The sequence below is a fragment of the Ambystoma mexicanum genome, chromosome 3p, assembly GCF_040938575.1.
Source record: "Ambystoma mexicanum isolate Mex_15411 chromosome 3p, UKY_AmexF1_1, whole genome shotgun sequence".
Classification (NCBI taxonomy): domain Eukaryota; kingdom Metazoa; phylum Chordata; class Amphibia; order Caudata; family Ambystomatidae; genus Ambystoma; species Ambystoma mexicanum.
Genome location: NC_090925.1, coordinates 1,125,427,521 through 1,125,449,703, shown reverse-complemented (window position 1 = coordinate 1,125,449,703; position 22,183 = coordinate 1,125,427,521). Strand labels below are relative to the sequence as shown.

Here is a 22,183-nt window from a genome sequence, read left to right as displayed (position 1 = left end):
CAATTAAATTAAATGTCACTCGCCAGTTCTAGGCTAGACACCACATGTCCCCCGGTGTCTGTGCACTCTTATACTGTGCTGGTGCGGGTTTGCTTGGAGAGGTCCCACATTCATTATAAAGTCTCTCTAGGCCTACACAATGATTGGGATTTACCCAGTGTCTGGGTAGTCCCTGGAGGCCAGGTGTCCATTGGGAGAGACCATGGGTAGAGTTGTCTCCTTGCTGGATCTGCGGGTCTTGTTAGAGCGAGGTCCCCATGTTTACGGAGTGTGGGTGGTTTGGCAGACAGAACCCTAGAGTTGGGCCTATCTATCTGTGACATAGCCAGAGTCTCAAGTAGTCTGTCCTTCCTCAATGACACACCACAGTTTTAGGCCTGCTTCTCACCGTGGTATCCTCCCCTTCAGATTGTGGAATAGCCCTCAACTTGTCACATTCCTTGTGGGATTCCACAGGTTAATGCTTCCTGCCTCCCCTCTGGTACCTTCCTAAAACATCCCCCCTCCTCCAAGTATCTCCTTAAGCTGCTTCTACCTTGCCCTTGTTGGCATACACTTCCTACTTACTTTCTATTGCCCTCCAACCTCATTTAATTAGCCCAGATCCTTTGGAAACTCTCTGACCTCCTCCTTTAACTGTCTGACATCTTTCGATATCCTCCTGTCCCTTTCTTAACTCCTTCAACTCCCTTTGATAGTACTGTAATCGTCTAAATAATCTCTCCTATCTCTTGCTTTTCCCCACACAGTAATTTGCCCCATGATTTCTACACTACAAACAACTCCCTTGTTTTCAATCCTTCCTCCCGTCCACTATTCTTAACCTACTTCAACCCCCCTAGATGTGAATCCTACCTCTTTCAAAAATCTTTTCCCAAAATCCTTTCTGCTTCGACCCCAATGCCTTCTTCTTTCCCTATATGATGATATCGTTGCTCCACCACACTCTGCTCCTTCTCCAAAACTCTCGGTCCACTGTCTGTACTCAACTCCAGAAACCCACAAACTGGCTGGGAGCTCTTCCTATAGTGTCCTGGCCTCCGCCCCAGAGATGGCATTATAGGTAGCAAGCTACAGCTGTCACTCTCAGGAAGTGCTACCCCTTGATTGGTTTGTAGCAATTTCCTTCCTGCAGGTCCACTGACAGAGGTGAGGTGAGGCTGGGCAGCCATCTTGGTCTTCACTAGTCTGCCCTGCCTCATCATTTCTTTCTGAGACCTACAGCTCCCAGTCCTGGTCTGCTTGCAGCCGGTTCCCTGGGAGCGTGGGCATAGCTGCAATTTAAATTTTCCTACCGGGGAGGGTACACACTTTGTCCTCTTTTGCGAATCAAGTCTGGATGTATCCCCTGATCTATCCTTCCTACGGCTTGGAACACCACAAAAGGGTGTTCCAAACCGTGGGAATGATATTAGCCCAGGGGGATACCCGCTGGCCAGTTTTCCCTTTTGGACTTTCCTGTCCTTGTACATATGGATATGGTCTCCAAGTCAAATTAAGATTTTGCCTGAATCTAGGGAAATTACGGAGATGTAGTTCCCCCCGTCTCCCCATTTGCTCCAACAAGCCCAATCCACATTTTCCTCCCTGAACCTAGGCGAATCATGGGAGATGTATTGCCCCTTATCTTCTCCTTTCGGAGCTTCATACGTGACCTGCATGGTAGGAGCAGTTTCTGGTGTCCTTGTGGCTTTCTGGTCCTTTGCAGGTGCAGCACACTGCTCTCTTACAGTCACCTTCTTGAACCCCTGGTTCCCTCTGCTGGTCCCTGCCCAAGCTTTCCCTTGGACCCAGTGGGGATCTCTGGGAGTGGTTGAACTTTCTCCCATTCCTTCCCTTATTGAACTGGAAGATTGGCACAGAGGCAGACTCTGGTGGAGTGATGGCTACCATGTGAGTGATGTGACTGCACTCTGCTATGAGGAGGGGGTGCTGTGGAGGTGGCCGGGAGACTTTCAGGCTCACGTCACCCTGGAATCTCAGCAGGGGAGCATGTCAAACCCTGTAGCGTCTAATCCATCAACAATTTAGGGATTATGTGAAAACCAAAAAGCTCATGCCCCAGTCACACTATGGATTCAGACCAAAATGTACAACAAGGGGACACAATAAAGCATTTTTACGTTACACTGGTATTACTATTTTCAAGCTTTCTGCTGTTGGTTGTCACAATAGAAAAAATCTATAGCCTGGTGTTTGTGAATCAAAAAATATACTAGCAATTATGTTGATGCATACTGCGCTCAAGCTTGATTGATGTGGCATCAGAAACATATTCATGCAACTTACATATAAAATACTCTGTTCATTTATTTATTTATTTAATCATTCATGCAAGTGCGCATTGCCAATGGGCATCTAGGTACTAGTTACAGTATTACAGATACTGTTGCAGTGTGGGTCGAAGGAGCAGCGGTAGGGAGAAATAGTTGAAGAGATGGGTTTTGAGTTTGTTGCTGAACAGGTCGTAGGATGGTTAATTTCACACGTGGGGGGAGGGGGTTGTTCCAGAGGGTGACATGGCAAACTGGGAAATTAGATCCACCCGCCCTTTTGCGGCTGAATCTAGGTGTAATGAGATCCATAGGCAGATCTTTGAGCCGTCGCCAGGGTGTGTCTCTGGAGTTTTTGTTCAAGGTATGAGGGGGCATTGTTCGACAGACAGCACTAGCTGATGGAAAGGATTTTGAATTTAATCCTGTCTTTGAGCAGGAACCAGTGGGCAGACCTTCTGGCATCTGGCATAAGGAGTAGAATCAAACATTAGTTTCATCTAGTAAAGCAATAAAAACAACGTATTCATTGGAAATTAATTTTATGTGAATTAATTAATAGTTTGAATAAACTCAGTGAATTGGCCAACATGTGTTTCACTCAACTAATGAGCTTCCTCGGGGCCTTACAACATTTGTGCTAGTTCAACGCATGAAAATGAACTATGCACGTAGAGAGACATGTCTAACTACCTGTTGTTGTCATGGGACCTTCAGTGCATCAATCACTGGGATGGCTTTTCTTCTGGAACGAGCTGGACTAAAACATTCCCCAGCAGCTGGATTCTCTTGTTTCTTCAATTCTGTCACTTTGGCATTCAGTGTGTGCCTCTCTGGTGGGTTGTCAGCTCCTTTCCTCCAAGGATGTCTCGTCCATAGCTGGACCCTTTCTGGGGCTTCAGGAACCACAGAAATCAGAGACTGCCAAGTGCCCAGAAACTGGAAAAACCACCTGCAAAAGTAGCTAGAAGACACCATTGGCTCATAAGAAATCACTAGGGTATTGGATTACATTGGTGTCAGGCGATTGTCTGGTCGAAGTCAGAAACACCCTCCACTCCGAAAGAAGTTGCAAACCTTTTCCCGTAAGGACAACATTATTGGCCCATGGAAAAGCATTGAGCCATTCTAACATTGGTCGCAAACAAACTTTGTCAAGCGGCAATAGCTGGCAGTTAGGAATGGTTAAGGCAAGCTTGCACCGATACTTGGGGACACCCATGCGGGTGCTCAAAGAACCCACAGAAGAGACTTCTTTACAGTTCCATACGTCCCTACATCATGCTAGTAAAATGCCTTCCATCTACAAACAAAAGTAATAATGACTAATACACTTATGTGGACAGCCATTTATATTACAGGGCCTGCAGTGGCGCCCCTGTAGGTATAGTTAAGTTGCTCAACCCATAGGAAGAGCACTTTTGGGCAGCTTATAACTTGGGCCCCCTTGGACCGAAGTTATAAGTATTTTTTTGAAAATTGGCCAAAAAGTAGGTACAAAATATGTGTGATATCTGGGTTCGGTTCGGGAACTCGCTTCCCGGTTCGGTCCGCGGATGCGCCTCCGATTAGACCCGAGGGTAGCATGATGTCCATGGACATTGGACGCAACCGCTGATTGGATGGTGAAAAGCGTGAGATGCATCATATTTTTGGAAACGGCCACCATGTTGGATACGTGGACAGCGCCCATTGTCCGCGAACATCTCGGTAAAAACATATTAAAAAACACAACATTGCACTTGTCAAATTAATGAAACAATCTCTAGGGGGGTAAGAGGTGATGAAGATGGGATATGGCCATAAAAAGCCCAAACAAAAGGGTGGTTCCTCATCTCCAATGTCCGCAAACGGTTACGGGAAAACTCTGTAATGTTCATGAACATCTCAGATGTTCGGGGGCATCCATACATATTTTTGCATTACAGAGTTTGTGAAAAGCAGTTTTTGGTTGGCGTATGTCTTTGGCCAACTCAATGAAACTGTATGAACTTTTGGGATATTATTCTAGACATGACCTTGAATGGTTCTACAAAGTCTGGTGCTGTTTTGCAAGTAGTGAACAAAATTAGGGGGAGGATTCCAAAATATTTGAAAGGCTTATACATTTTATGACATTTTACGAATCTGCACACAAGTTTGCTAAAAGATTTAAGACCCAGAATTGAATGTTTACAAAATTTGGTGGGATTTTGTGACTACCGGGTAAAATTAGAGAGGGTGAGTTTAACATTTATAGATGGGTTATAACTTTGTTGCCGTTTGACGAATGTGCACAAAAGATTTTAGAAAGATTATAGAGCGAACCTTGAATTTTTCAGCAAAGTCTGAATGGATTTTGTCACCTGGGAGCTAAGTTATGAGTATTTTATGTAGGTACATTTTGACACTTTTCAAAAATAAAACATGGATAGATATGCAGGACATTTGTGCAAGGAGCATTGGCAAGGCCTTGAAAGCATGGTTTTGCAAATGTGTCTGTATCTTATTTTTTGAAACGTGTTGTCAGAAGCTCCCTTCTTTCTCACCTTTTTTTCTTTGTTGGCGTTCTTCCGGGACGTGGCTTCTTTCTTTTTCACCGATCGTGACTTGTATAAGCTGGAACGTGAGTCTTCGGGTTCCAGCGTGGAAGCCGGCTGCCAAGCCGGTAGCGTTCGAATATCCAGGAACAATGGCAATAAATCTAGGAAGGAAGATAACCAAAGGTAAGGAATTGAAGGGGGGGTTCCAGGAGTGAAGGAAGATAGAATGCACGATACACAAGAGCGAACTCGAACACGTCTAGTAACTCGTATGGGTAGAGTTGAGACGCGCGGAGCCGCGGGATGTGCCGGTTTTCTAGGAAGCTGGCGAGTGCACGCAAAGGCTAGACAGCCGCTGTTCTGTGTCGGTGGCCATTTTGGATGAGTTGCAGAGTTAATGCTGCCATGCATCAAGGACCTTGAAGTCCAGAAGGGTCGAACCCGGCCATTCATGACAGCATGCCACCTCCTGAGCCCGGACCCACCTGGTTTGCCTGGGTGTATTCGATGAAACCTCTGCAGTAGACGAGGAGCATTCATGTTAGAAACTGGTTCCCATGTATGCTCACTAGGGATATAGCCTTTCCACTCCACCAAGTATTGTTGTTGACCTTGTCTATACCTGGAATCACATATCCTGGAGACCTCAAATTCGACTTGATCGTTGATGAGCACAGGATTAGGTCTAGGAACTGTCTGATTGGATTGTACATATGGCTTCAATAAGGAGGTGTGAAAGACCGGATGAATTATTTTCCAGGAGTCTGGGAGCTGAAGTCGATATGCCACTGGGTTAATGATTTCAATGATGGTGAAGGGTTGGTAATATTTAGGAGCCAGTTTGTTAGGCCGTAGATGTCGGGGAAGGAGTCTGGAGGATAGCCAGACTTTGTCCCCTATGGAATAAGAAGGGCTAGGTCTTCGCTTAGCGTCTGCATATCGTTTAACAGCTATCCTGGCCTTTTCCAAATGTTCTTTAGCATCCTTGTGAACGTTCCCCAACTTTTCAATCCAGGAATCAACTGAAGGTACCGGAGTAGGATGCGGCATAATTTATGGTAAAACCGAAGGATGAAATCCTTGACTGCAGGAAAAGGGGCTTGTCTTGATGGCCGAATGGTCTGAATTATTGTAAGCGGACTCAGCTACCGGAATCAATAGTGACCAATCATCCTGGACCTTGCTAGCAAAACAGCGGAGATATTGCTCTAAAGTCTGGTTGGTTCTTTCTGTGATCCGGTTGGTTTGAGGATGATATCCTGAAGACAATGCTCGCTGAATACCTAGTATTTGACGGAGGTGTTTCCAGAACTGGGATATGTACTGGGGACCTCTGTCGGAGATGATCTTGGATGGTAATCCATGAAGTCTAAATATGTGTTCGATAAATATTCCGGCCAGTTCAAGTGAAGAAGGCAATTTGAACAGTGGTGTGAAATGTTCTGTATGGGTAAACAAGTCAATTGTAACCATTATGGTTGTATATCCCCTGGATGGTGGTAATTCCACAATAAAATCTGTAGCGATGAATTACCAAGGACATGTTGGTAATGTAGGTTGATGCAGAAGACCGGCAGTTTTTCTTTTGTTGTGTTTGTTTTGTTTGCACACAGCACAGGATTGAATGTACTTATTTATGTCAATGGTCATTCTTGACCACCAAAATGGTCTCTGTATGAGCTGTAGGGTAGTTGTGATGCCTCGATGTCCTGAATGAAAGGTATCATGACAGAGATTCATTAATTTATTTCTCAGTCCTTGTGTAGGGATGACCAGTCTTTGATCCTTGAAGAGATAACCATCCTTTGTATTCAAGTTCCAATGATTATTCTGGATGTATTCCTTCCAGAGATCTGAGGAAGGAGTATGGGCATGGATGTCTTCCAGGAGACAATTGGCTTGTGCCACAAACACAGTTTTTGGAAACATCTTGGGAAATGCCCTGACCTCCACTAATTCGTAGTCAGGACATCTGGACAAGGCGTCAGCAACGATGTTATTGATTCCAGGAAGGTGGTTGATCTGAAACTTGTACTGCACTCCAGGGATTGCAATACTTGTAAGTTCCGATGATTTGTTTGTACTTGCACTGGATATTTAGCTCCCAGGAGCAAATGACGCCAATCAGTGAATCTTTGTCGGTTGGCCAAAAGCTCCTTTTCTAGGACCGAATAATGGCATTCACTTGTGGTCAAGGTACGGGATAGGTAGGCAATTGGGTGTTCTAGCTTGTCCTCAAATTCTTGTTTTAGGACTGCCCCAATAGCATAGTCGTAAGCATCGGTTTCCACCAGGAAGATTCAATCTATGTCGGTTTGGGCTAGGATAGGACCTTCAGTGAACGTTCTTTTTAGATGTTGGAAGGCCTTCTCTTGTTCTGTAGACCAAACAAACAGTGTATCCTTCTTCAAAAGAGCCACGATGTGTTGTACAATTGCAGATAATGTAGGAATGAATTTTCTGTAAAAGTTTGCAAGTCCCAAGAATGATTGTATTTGCTTCACAGTGGTAGCCGCCAGCCACGAAAGTATGGAGTCTATCTTGCCAGGATCCATTCCAATTCCTTTAGGACTGAGCACAAACCCCAGGTAGTTAACGGTTTGAGTATGGAATAAACATTTTCCAGTTTTGGCCAGGAGTTTATTTTCTCGCAGTCGCCGTAGAACTGCCTTGACATGCTCTTCATGAATCTGAGGGTCTTTTGAATATATCAATATGTCCTCCAAGTATACGATAACAAAAAGGAACAACATATCCGAGAACACTCTGTCCATGAATCGTTGGAATACCGCAGGAGCTTTGGCAAGACCGAAGGGCATGAACAAATACTCGAAGTGGCCAAAAGGAGTCCTAAAAGCCGTCTTCCATTCATCACCCTCCTTAATCCTAATGAGATGGTAAGCACCCCTAAGGTCGAGTTTGGTGAATATAACAGCTCTTCGAACGGCCTCCAGAATATCTGAAATGAGCGGTAATGGATAACGATCCTTGAGGGTACATTGATTAAGACCACGGTAATCCAAACAAGGTCGTAACTCCCTTGTGTTTTTCTTGGGAACAAAAAACAAGGACGCGCCTGCGGGAGACTTTGAAGCCCAGATGGTTCCATTTGTTAAGTTAGTATCCAGGTATTCAAGTAGGGCCTTCTTTTCAGGCTCGGATAATATAAACATTCTCCCAAATGAAATCACAGCGGAAGAGTCCATTTCAATGGCGCAGTCCTCAGGTCTGTGGGGCGGAAGAGCTTGGCAATGTCTGTTGAAAATACATCAGAAAATGCCTGGTAAATTTCCGGTACTTGGTTTATATTGGACACCCTTAAGGAGGATGGTTTATGGTTCTGAGAGTTTACTAGAGAGATCCGGGATGTATCCTGACATAGACAGTGACACATACAAAACTCAGAGCCAATGAACAAGGAACCTGCTGTCCAATTGATGTAAGGGTTGTGCTTCTGTAACCAGGGCATGCCTAGTACCATGGGATAGTGGGCAGCCTTTATGATGCCAAATTGTATTCTTTCCTGGTGGTTGTTTATTGACAATTGTAGTTCCTTTGTTTGGTGGGTGATAGACCCTGAAGACAAAAGCCTTCCGTCGATTCCCTCCACAGGTTGTATCACTTCTTTGAGCTCTCTCGAAATCCCATGAGCGGTGGCCCATTCATGATCAATGAAAATCCCCATGGCGCTGCAGTCCACGAGAGCCAGGATGAGAAAGGATTCATTCTCAGTAGATGTCAGTACAGTTTGTAGAAGCACTAAGGTGTTCTGTCCAGGAGTATTCAAGGAAGGAATGGATGCGGAGCAGGCATCTCTCTCCCGAAGCTGTGCTCCGTTTAGGATCGGGAGCTGGCATTTCCCGAACGCCAGTGGTGCTATAGGACATTCTCTAACCAAATGGTTGTCGGAGGTACTGTACATGCAGAGACCAGTATCGATTCTGCAGAGCCTTTCTTGTGGGGAAATTTGCCCCCTAAAGGCACCTAGTTGCATGGGTTCCGAATCAGCGGTTTGTGGAGCTACAGCCTCTTTGGTAGTTAAGTATTCAGTAGCTTTCTTCTGGGAGGTTTTCACCTTTCTTTTCTCAGCCTTTCTCTCCTGGATCCTGAAATCTATCTGCAAGGAAAGATCCATAAGGGCCTGAAAGGTTGCTGGACGAGCCTCTCTGGCTAGCTCATCCTTAACCTCATCGTTTAAACCTCTTCTGAAGAGAGTGAAACTGGCTTCTTGTGACCAATCAGCTTCTTTGGCTAGCTGCTTGAAGCGAGGGACATAAGAGAGCATGTCCTGGCTCCCTTGTTTAAATTCAAGAAGTCTTTCTTGTGCTCTGTAAACGAGCTCAGGTCGATCGAACATGGCCTTTAGGGCATCCACAAATCCTTCGTGGTCATCCAAAAGCTGATTTCCAGAATTAACCAACGGAGTAGCCCAGGTTAATGTATTACCCGTTAAGTGGGATATCATGAATCCAACCTTTGCTCGTGGCGTTGAAAAATAGTTAGGTTTGAAAGTGAAGTGCACTAACCATGAATCAAGGAAGGAGCGTAGGGACCTAGAAGACCAATCATACTTATCCACAACTGTGCCAACCAGATTGCTTTTCTTGACTGCGGAATCCCTGGAAAGGACCAGCGTTTTAAAGCTGCATTTTCGGCTTTAAGATTTTGAACCTCAGTAGTTAATTCTTGCATACCTCTCATGAGGACTTGGACTGCCGCTTCCATATCAGTTTCCGTATCAGGTTCTGGGCGTCTCAATCTGTCAGAAGCTCCCTTCTTTCTCACCATTTTTTCTTTGTTGGCGTTCTTCGGGGACGTGGCTTCTTTCTTTTTCACCGACCGTGACTTGTATAAACTGGAACCCGAGTCTTTGGGTTCCAGCGTGGAAGCCGGCTGCCAAGCCGGTAGCGTTCGAATATCCAGGAACAATGGCAATAAATCCAGGAAGAAAGATAACGAAAGGTAAGGAATTGAAGGGGTCGGAGTTTCCAGGAGTGAATGAAGATAGAATGCACAATACACAAGAGCGAACTCGAACACGTCTAGTAACTCGTAGGGGTAGAGTTGAGACGCGCAGAGCCGTGGGCGGCGTGCCAGTTTTCTAGGAAGCTGGCGAGTGCACGCAAAGATTAGACTGCCGCTGTTCTGCGTCGGTGGCCATTTTGGATGGGTTGCAGAGTTAATGCCGCGGTGCATCAAGGACCATGAAGTCCAGAAGGGTCGAACCCAGCCATTCATGACACGTGTCATAATGTAGGTACAAAATATAGTAATATACCATTGGTGACTGAGGTATAGTCGGTGGCCAAGTGCAGTGGCCATGACTCGGATAATCTGGCTACTGGCCATGACCACAAGAGACTGGCAATGGGGTTAAAGTGGGACTGACTACGTGGTGCCATGTTTCAAAATCAGGATAGATTTCAATGGGAAAATAAATTCTGCCTGTGGCTACAGCCCAGAGTGCTGCACAGAATTGCATGAACAGATTGCTGTCACTATCGCTGCATAGACTCAGAGACAATGCTAACCAGCAGATAATTACCAAGCATGCCAAACCAGATGCATATGTGGTCACCAGGCCACCTTTTCAAATCATTACCCACCCTTATTTGCGACCATAGTGGACCAACATATTGGGATTGGATGCTGAACTCATTTCCACAAACTCGCAGCAATGACTGGCACACAATCTTTGAGAAAGACTACAGAGTCGAATTGCGTGTCGGCTGAGTTCCAACAATAAATATAGCATCAAGAATGGTTTTGAAGACTGCTTTATCATGACAAATAACTTATTAAATAACCCAGTGTTGAGGTGAGCAGGGTTCACTCTCCTATTCCAAACCTAACACTTGAAGAAGGAAGGGCACCTTCACAAAAGAACCCCATCGCCAGCAGCAGGGTAATCTGTTTAAAGTACTAGATGAAGCGCAGTGATCTACCCATTCTTCCGCCTCCAATTACTTGATAATCGTGTACTCCGATTTGATTATTGGGGCATGCAGCATGGCTGAACCCTAGATTTGAATGGGAAGAAATGTTTACGGCTACAGCCTGAGGTGCTGTAGTGATTGACTGCGGGAGGAGAATCAGCAAGGACCTGAAAGGATGCTTTTGCAAATCTGTTGTGTGTTTTCTTTTTTTTTGAAAGTGTGGAAACGAAAGTACAAAAAATATTGATTTCAGTTTGGTGCATGGACAATAGGCCTGGACAAATGCCTACTTTGGTTTACTTATTGGGGCATGCGGCCTGCCAAAGCTGTAGGTTTAAATAGGAAAAAAAAACGGCTTTCAACTGCAGCCCGGAGTGCTGGACGAGGTTGAAGCAAAGTTGCAGGCATGCGGCATGGCTGAAACTGTAGGTTTAGATGGTAAAAAAAGAATCTGCTTGGGACTGCAGCCCAGAGTGTTGGACGGGAGTTTAGCAAAGTTGTGCGAGGAGCTTCAGTAAGGACCTAAAAGGATGCGTTTGGAAATCTGTCCTGTGTTTTACTTTTTTAATATTGTTGAAACGTAAGTACAAAAAATAGTGATATCATTTTTCTGCCATGGGCAAAGGACTTGGCCGTCGGCATGGACAAATGTCTACTCTCATTTTTCTATTGGGGTATGCAATGTTAAATTAGGTTTATAATTCTTTCATATGTGTTAAAAGAGGAATTATTAATAACTTATATACAGTGACATAACATTATGAAACATTTTCACTTATAAAAACCTATGTCACCAGTGATGTCATCAATGACATTTGTGACATCATCTTTCCTGTACTGGGTGTTTGTCTTAGTAGTGCCCGGTGGTGGCGCGAGTTACGGTTGCTTAGCTTACCATAACTGGCAAATTTCTGGGGGGGTTCGGTTTTACTTGTAACCATAACATCCCTTTAACAAAGTTTTTTCATTGAATCAAACAATATTAATATTATTTTAGACTGGATTTCTTTTGTCCCACTTCCTTCCTAAGAGGTGGGCATTGACCGCTCGACCACTGCTAGCAAAGGTCAGCCACAGGCCATTTGAAGATCTCAAATGCATAGTTAGAACACAGTGAGGAATATGGGACTTGAAGAAAAACCTCAGGGAAAGCTGCCAGAGAGTATACAATCTGATTACCAACATCTGGGGACCACTCTTTGGATAGAGTGTCACCAGCAGGAGCCACCTAAAATCAGACTGACACACAGGGATCTGGTACTTCCGGCATGTACCTATCACCGCCTCAGGATCTGCACCTACCTATTCCTGTCACTAATTTGTTCCATGACCACTCTCCATGAGAACGCCAAAATGGCAGATGTTGCACTATATAAGACTTCTTTACATTCCACTACAGTGTATAGGACACTCCTGCTGTAGAGCCGCCAATTCAACAAAACTCAATTTAAGCCCCATGTATGCCTCCAGGCTTGGTACCTGAAATCTGTGCTATGTGATGCCATGCCCTGTGCTCCCTGACCACTTTACCCATCTCATTCATCTGTGTGAAAATCTTCACAAAACAGATCCGCCCTCTGCTGAGGTCTGTGACCCAACACAGCCTGCTTTTGCACGCTCACAGTAATAGTATGTTCAGTCCATTTCAGTGGCAGAATGCACCCTTGCTCCGTGCCTGCAGTCTTGAAATGTAGAGCAAGTTAATGAGACCCAACCCCTGTCCCAAACCTGCAGCACACAAAGCTTGAAATCATGGGCAGCGATTGAATTGGAACTGGTTGACACTACAGCACTATCCTACACCTATCATGATGCAGAATACACATCTTGTGTTCCTGGGCAGCTCTTCGAGAATAGGGAGCACCGTATGAGGCCCCATTCCTGTCCAGGAGTTTTACTGAGTAGCTTATGGGGCGTTCTTTGTGAGACTCTCAGCCCTGTCGCCGACCTATGATACATACGAAAACGGTCTATAGCACACATACCTTGTACTTCTCAGCAGCCTCCTCTATTGGGTGCCTCGTGTAACTATGTGCTCCGGCGAATCTCGGCATATCATACAGAGTGATGCGATCCTCTGCACATAACAACTGCAGGCTCTGCTGGTGTCTGGGTATCCCCGCATGGGGGGGCTCGCCTGTGTAATGACATGTTTTGCCAAACATGTGGGTGGGGTGCGGGTGAAAGCCAAGTGGGGTTATAACTCAAGTGTCTTCTTACTTGCTGCACCCGATGCATCCACCTGACGGCTGCTCATGGAGATTAATCCGAAGCCCATGCGAACGTTAAACCATTTGTAGAAATGGATTAAGAAAATACGTTCATAATGCACTTAGTTCACATACACGTACATATATGTATCATGGATTCTTTAATATGTATTGCACATTTAGTGTTTATTACAATCCTGGTGGTCCATTAGGTTCGTGCTCTTTCCGTCCCTTTTGGAGTCAGTCCCTCGTGACACGACTTTATTACGTTCTGTTATTTCAGTCAGCCTGGTTATGGTAAAGTTAACCAAATAGCACCCCGGGACCCCAGAAAGACGCACATATCATTAATGCTCAAAAAATCCTATCCCGTTAAGTAATAGACTAAGACCGAGTCAGCAGGATTTTCTGACTGCTCAGTCTCAACCTTCCACTTCCCGAATCCTGCTGCCATGAGTATAATTGCTCCGGAACCGCTTCATTAAACAAAGATGACGCAAGAAGTCACGTGACGCAGAGTAGGCACGCCTCTGCTATGGTCCGTTTCTTGAATGAGAACTCGGCTAGCATCTAACATGGAGGACGGGCAAGACCTGCGAGGGGAGAGGTTGATCGGCAGGGAGGGCATGGAGAAAACTGAAGCATGTGTGGATGTTAGCAATGAATGAGGGATATGAACAAGTGGAGGAATGGAGAGGACTGGGACCGGTAAAGGGGAACGAGTAGGGATGAGCAACTGTTTTACCCTATTAATTTGGACATTATTGACATTATTATTTCGTTATTGGAATGTAATTGCCCCACCTAGTATCCAGGGTCGGACTGGGACCCAAAATGGTTTCGTACACCAATGAAAAGGTGGCCCACAGTTGCAAATGGCAATTCATTACTTTTGTAACAGACTAAATCGTAGCCAAGGGGAACCTTATACATAAAAGGTGCTGCAAATGATGCATTTTAAAGAATGTGTATTTAGGAACAATGGCCACAACTACTAGCCAGATAGTGAAGTAACTTATCAAACTGACACACATGGGCCAGAAAGGTGTCCCACTTTGACCCAAAAAACTGGCACACAATAGCATTTTCAGTTTTTGGTTTGAGCAGTGACATATTCACCAATAGGCCAGCCCGAGCCTGCTAGTATTCTGCATGAAACAAATGTTTTTTTCCCCAGATTTATTTTTCAGTGACTGAATGGCAGAAGCTAAATAGCATGCAACAGACTTCTCTTTTTTCACAAAAACTGATTTATTGTGGTGCTTTTGATTTTTAGGCTAAAACGTAAGTGCATAAGTATTTAGGAAGGAGGGTATTTGACTTTTTTTTTATTTTGTCTATATATGTTAAATTCTAGATGACCATGTTTAAAAGAGGAGTGTTTTATACCACGGTGTGTGTTTGCTTATGTGTTAGTGTGTGGATGGAGTGCACAGTTTATGAATAAGTATGAATTAATGAGGTTACGGCCGACCACAGTAAATGGAATGCCCTGACACTATCCTCTGTGGTAACATAATGGCTGATTAATAGCACCCCACTATGAGACTGATTAATAGCACCCCAACTACGTCTTACGATATATAGTGGTCTTTATTGAGTGTGTTGGTTAATTATTTTGCTTGGAATTCTGATAGTCTAATTTTCTTTTCTTATGTACTTCTCTTTGGGTCTTTATTCTCTCTCCTTGTAAGGTTTGTGATCTGTATTGTTTTAGGCTGTTTGAATGGTTCGGTAACGAAACCTCATGTGGTTACATCCATTCCTGTTTTGTGTTTGTATTTTGATTGCCTACTAAATGTTTGAAGAAAAGCAATGTAAAGGCAACCTTTTTGGGCTTTTCTGTAGGCAGGTGACAGGCACTTTTCGAGCGCTCCCGTAATGGTACTACTGCCCATTATAAGTTGGAAAATGGTAATACTGTGGCACACTATGGTTGTGCCTAGCAAATACCAATAATGTCTACACAAAACTCAAAACGGTTAATGTTCTTATAAGCAAATCTGTCCCAGAATATCTGTTCATTGCACCACACTCCCTCCGAAAACAAGAAGTGGCAAAGCCAAACGTCCTGGCTGTTGTGTATGCATGCCACAGGGACCCTCCAGGCATTTCCACAATGGTGCTGCTCTCTGCCATAAAATGTTAACAAACAGAACATTATTTTTGTAACTAGGCACATTATGGCTGTGCCTGGCAAATGTCCATATAATGCCCACAAAAGATCCAACACTGTCGGCCTTTCCAATGCTCGTCCCCAACAGGAATATAGTGCAAGGAACAGACGCAAGGACACACACTTCCTTATAAATCAAGTGACTGAGGGCATACTTGCTCAAAACATTTTTCTCACACTTGGAGCTGGTTTACAGCTGCAATTCATTGCCTTTCAGTAGACTGCTTATTTATCATTTTGCAGTCACCTTAAAAGAACAAAGCTTGCTCATATAAATCCAATTCATGTGTATTGTGCACAGAGAGGAGCACGCAATGGACATCTGGACTAGCGTGGTGAATGGGTGGGTATGAAGTCAAACCTCCCCATGAACCCCTCAACAGGCTGTGCTTCTTCATAACACATAAGTCTCACCTATCTATCTTCACTGTCCTTGCCAATGGTTGACTTATAGGCGGCGCTCACAACACCCTTAACAGCCAAAACTAAGAAGGCTTAACACAGTGCTTAGTCACTCCTTCGTTATGTCATTTCTCAAGAAATCCAACTGTCCCAATTAGACATTTCTTGTAATCTGATCAGGGGCACATTTTGTGTGATGTCATGTCCTGCGGTGATACCCTATTGCTAATGACTATTTTTGAAACTTGAAAAAATCTCTCTCTTTGATCACAGAATGTTGGCAAGTATGCATTTCCTTTGATCGGAGGTCAACTGCTAGCTCTGCACCCTCTAAACCCGCCTCCTCGGACACCGCCCCCACAAACTCTGCCCCCACCCCGGCTTTTGTGGGAACCCCTCCAACCCCCCACTAAATTTGTTCCATTCCCACCACTTGGCAAACAGAGATTGCATAGCTAAACCTTTGATTTGTATTCTGGCCTTTATCAAAGGGACTGGAAAACAGACTTCTGCTTTTAAATACATTTGATTTGGGTCACAGCTTTGTTGAATAGGCAGGGGGGCTGAACTATTGGACACAATTTACACCAGTTAGCTCTTAAAAGTGTTAATCCAACTGTTTTGGGTATTTGCTGCTGCAGAGGGTTATAATGGAGAGTTTGTGCACTACACAGGACATGCAGTGTGCGTGAGGGGATGGCATCCAAAATATTAAGTAAGGCAGGTTTCATCATGACTTACAACTTTAAGGAACTTTAAGGAATCACCTGTTCTAGCTTCCACACTGAAGTGGGTGCCCCCTCCAAGCATCCCACAGTCGCTGTGCAAGCTCTGTTTTTTTCTTCCATTGTTTCATTATTGATACATTACATGTAAACATTTGATAGGTTTACAGGTACAGATGGGTTCATTAGAGAACCCGGTTTTAAAAAATGTGTAACTTTGCTAATTTTTGTACTCCCACCCATACACCCCTAGCCAGTTCTACAGGTCTTTAAACTGCATTCTTACCATAAGTAGACTGATTAGGCGCATGTTTGAACCCTTTTTTGTTTACTTCTTACTGCTATGTCACTCCACACATTGCATTGATTACGCAGTGTGCTTGTCGTGAGTTAGATTACTCTAAATTATAGTCCTTTACAGGTGCGTACTAGAAATTGGTAGATATTCCTTTTCCTTTTCCGTTTCCTATTGCTTTTAGATAAGCGGCACAGCAGCGCTTTGTGTACTCATTGCTCACCATGCTGCAATTAATGGTGTTCCCGCAATGGTTTTACAATCGCGTCTGTGAAGTACAAACCTGCATTTCAGTCTTCCCCGTAGAAGGCACAGTTGATTGCTTGTTCGACACGTGAAACAGTATTTATTCTGTTGAGATGTAGATTTAAATTAATCAAGCGTAACAACTCCATGAATCTTTTGTAAGATGGCTACAAACAGACGCAATCGAATGTGTTCCCTTGGAATGTGCCTTTAAAGTAATAGTTGCTGATGCCTAAAGCTGCCCCTTGTGTGTAATTATGTTGAGCTAATGCTGACGTTTAAGACCCTTTGCAGTCTGGTGAATGTAGTCCTATGGAAAGTTCTAAAAATATTGTGCCCAGGGCAAAACCCCAGAATCATGGATCTCAATATACCAAAATGCCTGGGGTACGAGAAATGACATCACACACCTATGACATCACAGGTATTGATTTCATATGACATTTGACTTCATTGACATCACGTAAAATAATGTTGCATGAAATCTAATCCTAGCAACATCACCTGAAGTGACTGATGGGTGTAAACATCATACAAAGTTTACATTTCATAAATACCTAACCGATACTAAATAAGACCTTTTTAGAAACCAACCGCACTTTAAGTTAGATGCTGTCTTGATATGCCATGGTGGTCAATTTATAGTGGGGCTAGACCCAGTAGAATGAACATTGGACAGGGGTACTGCCATTCATATGCCACTGTAGCCTCCTATGGCCACTTATGTGTGTTTAGTTTTAATCTTGCTTGGGGTATACTGTCTGAGTGTAATTCCCAGCTATTTGGTCTTTAACATGGGCACCTAGTGTCATGCATTTGATATAGTCATTCAATAAGTAGGATTCACAATTAAATGCAGAAAATAACATTGGTTTTGGACTTCCGGTCTTCACAAAAGACCTCATCCTGTTATGGAAACACTGCGAGGGAATCCCGTAGACAATGTTTCTAGGATTAATTTCAGATTTCATGGGAAGTGTTCCAAGTGCCTCGGTTATTTTATTTATTTATTTGCATTTATAAAACGTACAACAGTCTTTGGGCACCGCAGCGCTGTTACAGAAGGCTTACTTAGTTACATAAGGGCTTGCAAAAACATACAGGTTGCCTAACTCCATTTTGCAGGGTGGAAGCAGCATACAAATGCAGAGAGACAGTTTAGGTGGCACAAAAATGTTGGCCAACCCCATGGTGCAGGGCGGCAGAGTCAGTTTCGGTGGCACAAACGTGTTGCCCAACCCCATGTTGCAGGGTGGCAGCAGCATACAAATGCAAAAACTGTTTAGGTAGCACAAACATGTTGACCAACCCCATGTTGCAGGGCGGCAGCAGCGTACAAATGCAGAAAGACAGTTTAGGCGGGTGTGGCTTGGAGGAGGGGGAGGAAAATGAGATAGAGGGTGGGGAGTACACACAGCAACACAGGCAACTGTGGGTGGGGTGGGTGCACACACAGCAACATAGCCGACCAAGGAGGGCATGGGGGCACACACAGCAACACAGGTGACCATGGGTGGGGGGCACACACAGCAACACAGGCAGCTATGGGTGGGGTGGGTGCATTCACAGCAGCACAGGTAACAAGGCAGTGTGGGTGGCAGACATCAACATCACGGGTGACCAAGGGGCGAGGTGGGGGGCACAATTCAACATCACGGGCAACCAGGAGGGGTGGGGGCACACACCAACACAATGGGCAACCAGCGGGTTTACATCTCGGTTGCATGTATCGGACATGTTCGGGAAAGGAATGTACAGCATAGGAAAACTCGCACTAGTTGCAGTGATTACATCTAAGGTAGATATGAGGACAAGTTATGCAGTGGCATATACAAACAAACGGAACATGCTACTTGTGTTTATCTGCCTCTATTTGTAGGCAATAAGACATAATAGGTGAAGGACATATCTCATGGTGAAATGACTAGGCGTGGCTAGGTGATAATGGAGCACCAGCAGTGATAGGTTAGTGAAATAATAAATGAAAACATAAGCAGTTTCGCATGTACCCGTATCAACATAGAGGCACAATGAGCAATACACTTGGAGTACGTACTCATTATGAATAATGGATAGGATAGAGAACCTGAAGATGGTGCGGGTGTCCAGGATGCACTTTTTTCAAGCCACTAAATTGGAATTTTGGCTTTTTTGAGGGCTTTGAGTCCCCAAAGGACTATGTCTATTTGCTTTTGAGAAGAACTACTATTTGCATTGGGGATTAAACCCTATCCATAGCAATAAGTTCACCACCAATTAATAATTGACTATTAGCTGACAGCATGGGCCCTTCCAATTGCCACTGCGTCCCTTTTTGCTGTTATCACCAAATGCAACCATGGTGATTCTGATGGGTAGTATGTGAAAAAGTTATGGGATATAATGTAGCAATGAAAGTGCTCTCTCACTCTGATTATTAAATCCTTCACCCTGTTTGTTGTGTTGTTTCCCATGTGGGTTGACCATACCCAAGCCCAGCCGTGGTTCCAGGGAGCCCTGGCAAGGTCCCTGTCCTTTCCTGGGGGGAAAGCTGTAACGCAGGCCAGCCAGAGTTCCAGGATGGCTTGGGGCGATGTTGCTGGTCTTGTGTGGCTGACTCCCATGTGGGTTGGCTGTCCTCAAGTCCAGCAGCGGTTCTAGGGATCCCTGGCAGTGACTCTGTCCTTTCTCGGAGGGAGAAGCTGCAACGCAGGCCAGCCAGAGTTCCAGGATGGTGGAGCGTGATGTCCCTGGCATTGGGCGGCTGTTTCCCATGTGGGTTGACCATCCCCAAGTGCAACGTCATTCCCAGGGAGCCCCAGCGGGGTCCCCATCCCTTCCCAGAGAGAAATCCTGTAGTGCAGCCCAGTGGGATCTCCAGGATGGGCAGAGGTGATGTCCCAGGCCTTGGGCACCCGTCTCCCATGTGGGTCGACCTTCCCCAAGCCCAGCCTGGAACTCTAGCTGGGCGGCGTTACAGATTTTCCCTCTGGGGAAGAATGGGGACCTTGCTGGGGCTCCCTGCAACCGCTACTGTGCTTGGAAACGGTCAACCCACATGGGGGACAGCCACCCAAGGCCAGGTACATCATCGCCCACCATCCTGGAACTCTGGCTTGCTTGCGTTAAAGCTTCTCACTCTGGGAAAGGAAAGGGACACTGCAGAGGCTCCCTGGAACAGCCGCTGGGCTTGGGGAAAGTCAACCCATATGGGAGACAGCCACGAAAGGCCAAGGACATCACCCCCCCCCTCCTGCCATCCTGGAACTCTGGCTGGCCTGTGTTGCAGCTTTTTCCTCCGGGAAAGGACAGGGACCCTGCTGGGGCTCCCTGGAACCGCTGCTGGTCTTGGGGATGGTCAACCCACATGGGAAATAACACAACAAATAGGGTGAGGGATTTAATAATCTGAATGGGAGAGCACGTTAATTCCTCCGTTTTATCCCGGAACTTTTTCACACATCTAAATGGACAAAGGAGCATTCTCTCATGCATATGTTTCCATTCTAAAGCACAAAAAAATGCATGTGGACCACTAACACTGTCCCTCAACGAGAAGCACACCCTGGCCCTGTCAGGAGGTTCTGTGCCTAGGTTGACAGTGGTGCTCCGCCTATCTAAAAGGGAAAGAAGGAGAAAGATGTCCCTACTAACCAATATGACACAGTAGAGGAGTTGAAATGCTAGAAATCCAAGACGAGTGACCCAGGACAGGTGTATAAATGTAACCCTGTCTAGTATATGTTCACTGGATAGATGCTGCCTCAGGGAATTGCAAATAACTTTTTTAACCAACTGGACAGGATGCTCTTAGGACATGTGTCGGTCACTCCTGGATCCTAAAAGGAAGATCCCGCTTAGGGGATCCAAATTAAAATGTGCTCACAATAACCCTGTCACCATGCACTGGTGTGAGTTAATTGTAAAACAGTATCCTGTCAGGAATTCAAGGATATCTTCAGTGTAACAATGGGTCGACCTGTTTCAATGACTGAGGTTACTTATGTCATCTTCTTCAGGACCTGGTCATTAAACTGTATACTTAACATAAGTAGACTGATTAGGCGTGTGTTTGAACCCTTTTTGTTCACTTCTTACTGCTAAGTCACTCCACACAATGCATTGATTACGCAGTGTGCTTGTCTTGAGTTAGGAGATTCCTCTAAATGATAGCTTTTGACAGGTGCGTGCTAGAAATTTGTAGATATTCCTTTTCCGTTTCCTATCACCTTTAGATAAGCGGCACACAAGCGCTTTCTAGCAATAGAGGGTACATAGGTAGCAGTAGTTAGACTTCACCTCTGTCCTTCTGTCGCCTTTGTATGCATCCTGTATATTGGGGTTTCTTCTAACTCAAATCTTTGGTTACCCTCTTTTTAGGGCACCCACGGACCCACATGAATGACTTTTTGTTGGTAATGTTCATTTACCTTGGGGTATGGTTCCAAATGTTTGTGCTATAATCTCGTTGCATATATGAAACCCTCATAAACTTTAGGCATCCAATTGTGTGTTTTTGTATTCATCACCTTTGGGTCACCAGTGGGTGGCATGGAAATTGCGCCATTTAAGCGCAAGTGTATGGAACCCCACGGCTCCAGAACTGTCACAGCAAATGTACTCATTGCTCGCCATGCTGCAATTAATGGTGTTCCCGCAATGGTTTTACAATCGCATCTGTGAAGTACAAACCTGCATTTCAGTCTTTCCCCGTAGAAGGCACGGTTGATTGCTTGTTTGACACGTGAAACAGTATTTATTCTGTTGAGATGTAGATTTAAATTGATCAAGCGTAACAACTCCATGAACGTGTCTTTAAAGTAAGAGTTGCTGATTTCTAAAGCGGCCCATTGTGCGTAATTATGTTGAGCTAATTCTGACTTTTAGGCCCCTTTGCATTCTGGTGAATGTAGTACTATGGAACTTTCCAAAAATGTTGCTCCCAGGGCGAAACCCCAGAATCATGATCTCAATATACTAAAATGCCTGGGGTACGAGAAATGACATCACACACCTATGACATCGCAGGTATTGATTTCATATGACGTTTGACTTCATTGACATCACGTAAAATAATGTTGCATGAAATTCAATCCTAGCAACATCACCTGAAGTGACTGATGGGTGTAAACATCATACAAACTTTACATTTCATAAAATACCTAACCGATACTAAAGACCTTTTTAGAAACCAACCGCACTTTAAGTTAGATGCTGTCTTGATATGCCATGGTGGTCAATTTATAGTGGGGCTAGACCCAGCAGAATGAACATTGGACAGGGGTAATGCCATTCATATGCCACTATAGCCTCCTATGGCCACTTATGTGTTTTTAGTTTTAATCCTGCTTGGGGATATACTGTCTGAGTGCAATTCCCAGCCATGTAGTCTTTAACATGGGCACCCAGTGTCATGCAT

At 44.7% G+C, this 22,183-nt stretch overlaps 1 long non-coding RNA gene across 3 annotated transcripts in view; it reads left to right on the top strand.

Annotated features, from left to right (window-relative positions):
• The first annotated feature begins 13,491 nt into the window (after nucleotides 1-13,491).
• LOC138581293 (uncharacterized) overlaps nucleotides 13,492-22,183 on the top strand; it is a 77,277-nt gene continuing 68,585 nt past the window's right edge. For 2 of the 3 annotated variants that reach the window (XR_011304506.1, XR_011304507.1), the window contains exon 1: nucleotides 13,492-13,663. This is a non-coding gene — a long non-coding RNA (uncharacterized lncRNA). The remainder of the gene's footprint in view (nucleotides 13,664-22,183) is intronic. The other variant, XR_011304508.1, reaches the window with a different exon arrangement.